The sequence below is a fragment of the Globicephala melas genome, chromosome 1, assembly GCF_963455315.2.
Source record: "Globicephala melas chromosome 1, mGloMel1.2, whole genome shotgun sequence".
In the NCBI taxonomy this organism is placed as follows: Eukaryota; Metazoa; Chordata; class Mammalia; order Artiodactyla; family Delphinidae; genus Globicephala; species Globicephala melas.
Window position 1 is genome coordinate 167,566,412 of NC_083314.1, and position 5,846 is coordinate 167,572,257.

Here is a 5,846-nt window from a genome sequence, read left to right on the forward strand (position 1 = left end):
TGCCCTCTCTTATAGTGTTTTAAGGTAAGAATATAGATGGCAGAAAATAAGATTTAATTGATAATGAATCTGGGTATGATATGATAGATGAACTTAGGGAGTATTCTCTGAAATTAAGACCAGAAGTCTTTTATTAAAATATAAATGGTAAGGATAGGTGTGTAAATGAGTAAATTTGTGGGCTGGTGGGTGGTGGGAACACCCACTTGATGGCTTCTATTTCTTTGGTGAAAAGCAACTGTAAGGAGGGAGGGAACAGAGGCATGTAGAGGGCTGAGAAGAATGGGGAAGATTTGAAAAGCTGATGTGGAGAATGGAAGAAAAACCAGACTAGAAACAGTGGAACTGCTGAGATTTAAATTTACAATTGGCAAACAGTACATTTGTACAGTTTTCTCCAATGGGTATCTATATTTTAAAAGTAACTCCAGGGCTTCCCTGGTGGTGCAGTGGTGGAGAGTCTGCCTGCCGATACAGGGGACACAGGATCGTGCCCCGGTCTGGGAAGATCCCACATGCCGCGGAGCGGCTAGGCCCGTGAGACATGGCCGCTGAGCCTGTGCGTCCGGAGCCTGTGCTCCCCAACGGGAGACCGCAACGGTGAGAGGCCCACGTACCACAAAAAAAAAAAAAAAAAAGTAACTCCATTATTATAATACCAATTTTCAAATGTGAATGACTCCTCATTTATATTTTAACGAAAAATTTTGGCACTAATTTCAGAGAACATTCACAATTTTTAGTTATGACATAGTAAATCTTCAGTTACTTTATTATTTTAAAACACTTGCTGCACACTATTTACAGTAGCCAGGTCATGAAAGCAACCTAAATGCCCATCGACAGACGAATGGATAAAGAAGATGTGGTACATATATACAATGGAATATTAGCCATAAAAAGGAACGAAATTGGGTCATTTGTAGAGACATGCATGGATCTAGAGACTGTCATACAGAGTGAAGTAAGTCAGAAAGAGAAAAACAAATATCGTGTATTAACACATATATGTGGAACCTAGAAAAATGGTACAGATGAACCAGTTTGCAGGGCAGAAATAGAGACACAGATGTAGAGAACAAACATATGGACACCAAGGGGGGAAAGTGGCAGCGGGGGGTGGGGGGTGATGAATTGGGAGATTGGGATTGACATAGACACACTAATATGTATAAAATGGATAACTAATAAGAACATGCTGTATAAAAAATAAATAAAATAAAATTCGAAAAAGAAAAAACACTTGCATATTTCAGTAAGATATATGAATGGAACTATCACCTGACATAACTGAAAAAAGACTAGAGTTGGCCAGTTATGTCCCACCCTAATTTAACCAAGAAAAGTGAGAAAATTAACTGCATCTTCGTAATCATGTAATTAGAGCTACTTTCACATGCATTAAGTGTTGTCTGGTGGATTATTTTATAAGCATCTATTGTTACACAGCACAGAGGCGTCTTTAACATGATCAACTAAATATAATTTAAGTTCAATAGCTTCCTTGTTAACTTCATTTTGTTTCATTCTATTTTCTTTTTGAGATATTTAAGCATAATATAGTAAATGATATTTTTCCCTTATCCTTTAGGATCTATTTTAAATACAGGCAAGGGTTAATGCCTTTGTCAAGAGGGATATTTAAACAGTTTCTACTCCAGACTTATAAAGTGAATATGAATTCCCAATGAAATGTAATTAATTGTACTGATTTAATAAGTGTGTGATTTTTATGTACATGAAAAAATAATATGGATTAATCATTTGACTTAATTTTTTCTGGAGCTATTAAACCATTAAATGACAAGAAGAGATTTTGTAAATTAAATGTTGAGACTGTTGAATTTAATATTTATTTTGTTGCTTGGAACAACATATTTTCCCAAGAAATTAATTTCTAAATGATCATAGATATCAATAAAAGTAGTATTTCAAAAATGAAACAACAAAAAGAGGCACAGGGCCTTCTTGTGATTTTGTGAAAGTGCCACCTCTGTCAACTTCTAAAGCCTGTCCTGCTTCCCAATCCACACCACCTGCTTCCTGAACTCAACTGTCCTCTCTGTAAGGTCCAAGCCTGTGTCTTGTGTAATATTGAATCTCCAGGGCCTAACATAGTAGATTCCAACCTGTTTCTGAATGAATAAATGATAGCATACTGTTGCCTGTATCCACCCTTTATTAGGAAACAGGAGTTAATGAAGTTGGAAATAATTAATGGTCAGAACAATATTATATGGACACATTTAATCCTAATTCTGAAATTAAATAGCTCTTGCCCATTCTGCAGAAGAAAGGAGATTTGGAACCAGTTGGCCAAGGCCCAACAACTTACCCTAAAATGAGAGTCATGGAGTCCCCATGTTGAAGCAGAGATCATCTGGTCAAATTCTTTCGTTTTACAAATGGGGGAACTGAGACCCATAGAGAACAAAGCAACTTCTCACATGCACACATGCACACACACACACACACACACACACACACACCCCGTTTCTCATAAAGCCTTGAAGCTTTGTGGTCTGATAACACAGAAAAGGAGTCAGACAAAGTAGGAAAGTTCCCTGCTGTTTATTGGCCATACCCTCTGCCCTGCCCCTTATCATATTGAGCTGCCCAATCCCACCATTGGAAGAGTTCCAGAGATGGGAAGGGAAGGTGGGATGAGGAAGCACTGCCTAAGGCTCAGTGGTCCCACTCCTAACCAGACAGTAGTTGGGTCACACATGGATTCCATCTTCACCCTCAACCTCTCTGGTCCCTAACAAGAGGACAGACTACTTGTCTCTCCCTAAATCTTCCTCCACCCTACCTTTGCCTCAGGCAACTAAACTAAAGGCTAAGGACTAGAGTTGGGGCAGGTATCTGGGCAGGATTTTATCCTAGCATCCAGCCTATTGCCATCAGAAGAAAGATGGTCATCCAGGATCCTGCAGGAAAGAAAGAAATTATAAAGCAGAATTAGGTGGCTTTGAGAGCCTGGGAAACTTTTTAGGCTTAGATACTCCACTTTGGGGATTGTTTTGTAAGTCATTCATGCATTTTTTCAACAAAGCCTTCCAGGGACTCACCATGTGCCAGTTCCTCTGTTAGACTGGGGGGGGGGAGGTGGTTGGAGACACAGAGATGAACTCTCTATCTCGGTGTGGACCCCACTCAACCCCTCTCACTTGTTGTTATCTTCATGGCCCTCTATCTTGAAATTTCAACCCCTACCCTAAATCATTTCGGGAAAGCCTCAGGTTCTGATGAGGGATAAAAGTCTAACTATGACTACCAACAACCTCACAATGATAACTCTACCATGTACAGCTGAGGAAGCTGAGACTTAGGGTAACTGACCTCTCCCAAGTCACATACTGTTAAGCAGGGACGAGATCCAAGACCAGCACACTCCAGAAGCTAGTGTGCACCCCCAGACCCTGGCACAGTCATCAGAACTTTATCACAGCAATCGCTGTGTACCAACCTGCCAAACTCCTGCTACTGGAGGCACTGGGCTCTGAAACCACAAAGGAAGAAAGATTAAGCTTAAGGAGGCATCCTGATAGTACCAGGTCAGCACACTCCCATCATTGAAAGATTGGGCAAAAAGAACCCTTTGTTGAAGTAGGGACTCAGAAAGGTGTGATGATGAACCTTCTGCCTCTAAAGAATGGAATTACTAAGAAGATAGGCTTTCCTGCAAGGGTCAGAGCTTTGGAAGGTTGTCAGGGAATAGAGAGAAAGGAGAGATGGTTTCAGACCAGCAAGGAGGATTTACAAAGAGCATACTGGCACAAGGGACAAACAGACTGGTAGAAGATTGGTCTGGTGTGGCAGGAAAGATGAGAATGGGAGGAGAGAAGCTTAATGAGTGAGACTGGAACCGGGACCGGGTGAGGGGAGGAGACCTCTCCAGAGCAAAGGAGGAGCCAAGGAGGATATGGGCTTGGGGAGGACATGAACTAGAATTGAGGGAGGAGTCTGAGGACACACAGGTAGAAGGAGGCTCAGTGAAGGGTCGGGGTCTCAGAGCAGGTCAGTGGGAAAAACTGGAAGAGGAGTCAAGGAGGCCCCCCATATGATCCAGTTACCACTTGATCTAATGGGCCCGAACACCATCCATCCAGCGCCGCTCTCCAGACCCTCCCGAGCTGAGATCTCCCAGGCTCGATTCCTCCCAGGCGGACTCTTCTGACAGGTCTGCAGGGACACAACAGAAGGGTAGCGAGGTCTCTTCCCGCCCCAGCCTGGGCGGGCCTTTGTCCGAGACCCCCAGGTAGCCCCAGTGAGGGCTCCAAAATCTTGCCCTTTATGTCGATCCACAGGCCCCTCGCCCTCGGCCCCGCCTTCAGCCCCGCCTCCGGAGGAATAGGCCAATCCCCAGCACCGCTGCCCTCCAGGCCCCTCCTTAGTCAGGCCCTTATTGGTCCCCCGCTCCTTAGTCCCTGCAGGCCCCTCCTTAGTCCCTACCCGACTGCATTGCTTGGAGTCCGGCTCCTCAGCTAGCCACCCGGAGCTGCGGCCGGCGGAGGCTGCAGCGACTGCCCGGAGCCTCTAGGGCTGCCTGTCTGCTCACCGGCGGACACGGGCGTCCCGCCCGCTTGTCACACAGGGTCACTTGGCTCTGCAGGTAGAGCGTATCGCTAGTCGAGAAGCGGAACAGGTTGAAGGCCAGCGTCAGCTCCAGGGAGGCCCCGTTGGCCCGCAGGCCCCACGAGCAGCCTGTTGCTGACTGGGCAGCTGTGGGGAGAGGCAGCGTCACCCACTGCTAGGAGCCCCGGCAAACACTGATTTCCCATTTTTTGCTTGTCCTGTGGGTGTAGATGCTGGGTCTCATAATGAAAATTTGCATGCATTATTTCATTTCATCCTCACATCAGTGCTAGCAGGAAGACAGTTTTGCCCCCGTCCTCTTTCTTCCTTTCTTCCTCCCTCCCTCTCTCTCCCTTCCTTCCTTCCTTCCTTTCTTTCTCTCCCTTCCTTCCCTCTTTCCCTCTTTCCTTCCCTCTCTCTCCCTCCCTTTTTTCTTTTTCTCTTTCCTTCCTTCCTTTTTCTTTCCCTAACACATTTTCTCTCCCTCTGTCTTTTCCTTTCTTCTCCTTCCCCTCTTCTATTATTATTTTGATGGTGTGGTGGTAGTAAATCATGACAAGATGACCTTTAATTTTCTTGTTTGTTAGTTTTTCTAAGGCTCTCCCCTTCCATAAAGTTTGCTTCTTGACTGGGCATAGCTTATCAGTGATCACTTATTAGCAGTAACTTCTCCACATTAGAAAAGGAAACTTTAGTTACTGGTGGCAAACTCTGGTAGACATAGAAAATTCTGAGCTAAGAGATTCGGAGGTAGGCTTGAACTGTTCACGTTATTGTCATGGTGACTTTTTTTGAGGTAACAATAACCTAGATGTAACCCTTTCACTATAACTGGTAGTATTTGGATAGACCTGTGGTGTAGAGTCCATGGGCAGAAAGAAAGTCTTATTATACATAGGCCCTGTTCTAGGTGCTTGGGAGAATTAGAAAACTGAGTGAACAAAACAGACCAAACCTCCTATTCTCTTGTGGGTGAGGGGAGACAGACAATAAATAACTTAATAAAAAAAATAAATGATCTCATGTAATGTAGTATGAAAGGAGGTGATAAGTAGATAGAAGAAAGAAATAGGGATCTAGACTGGATGAGTGCAGGGTAGTTGCAATTTTACATAGCATGGACAGGGTAGGTTTCATTGAAATGGTACCATTTTAGCAAAGACTAAGGAGATGAGAATTTGCCATATGGGTATCAGGGAGTTGAGGGTTCCAGGAAGAGAAAACATCCAATGCAAAAGCCTAAGGGACAGCAAATTATCTTCCCACTG

The 5,846-nt window shown here is 44.0% G+C and overlaps 1 long non-coding RNA gene across 1 annotated transcript; it reads right to left on the bottom strand.

Moving 5' to 3' along the window:
• Positions 1 to 2,575: 2,575 nt before the first annotated feature.
• Positions 2,576 to 4,305, bottom strand: LOC115857990 (uncharacterized). The gene is made up of 3 exons (XR_004041475.2): positions 4,077 to 4,305; positions 3,470 to 3,502; positions 2,576 to 2,930 (listed from the first exon to the last, which is right to left on the bottom strand). It is a non-coding gene; the product is annotated as an uncharacterized lncRNA (long non-coding RNA).
• Positions 4,306 to 5,846: the final 1,541 nt, after the last annotated feature.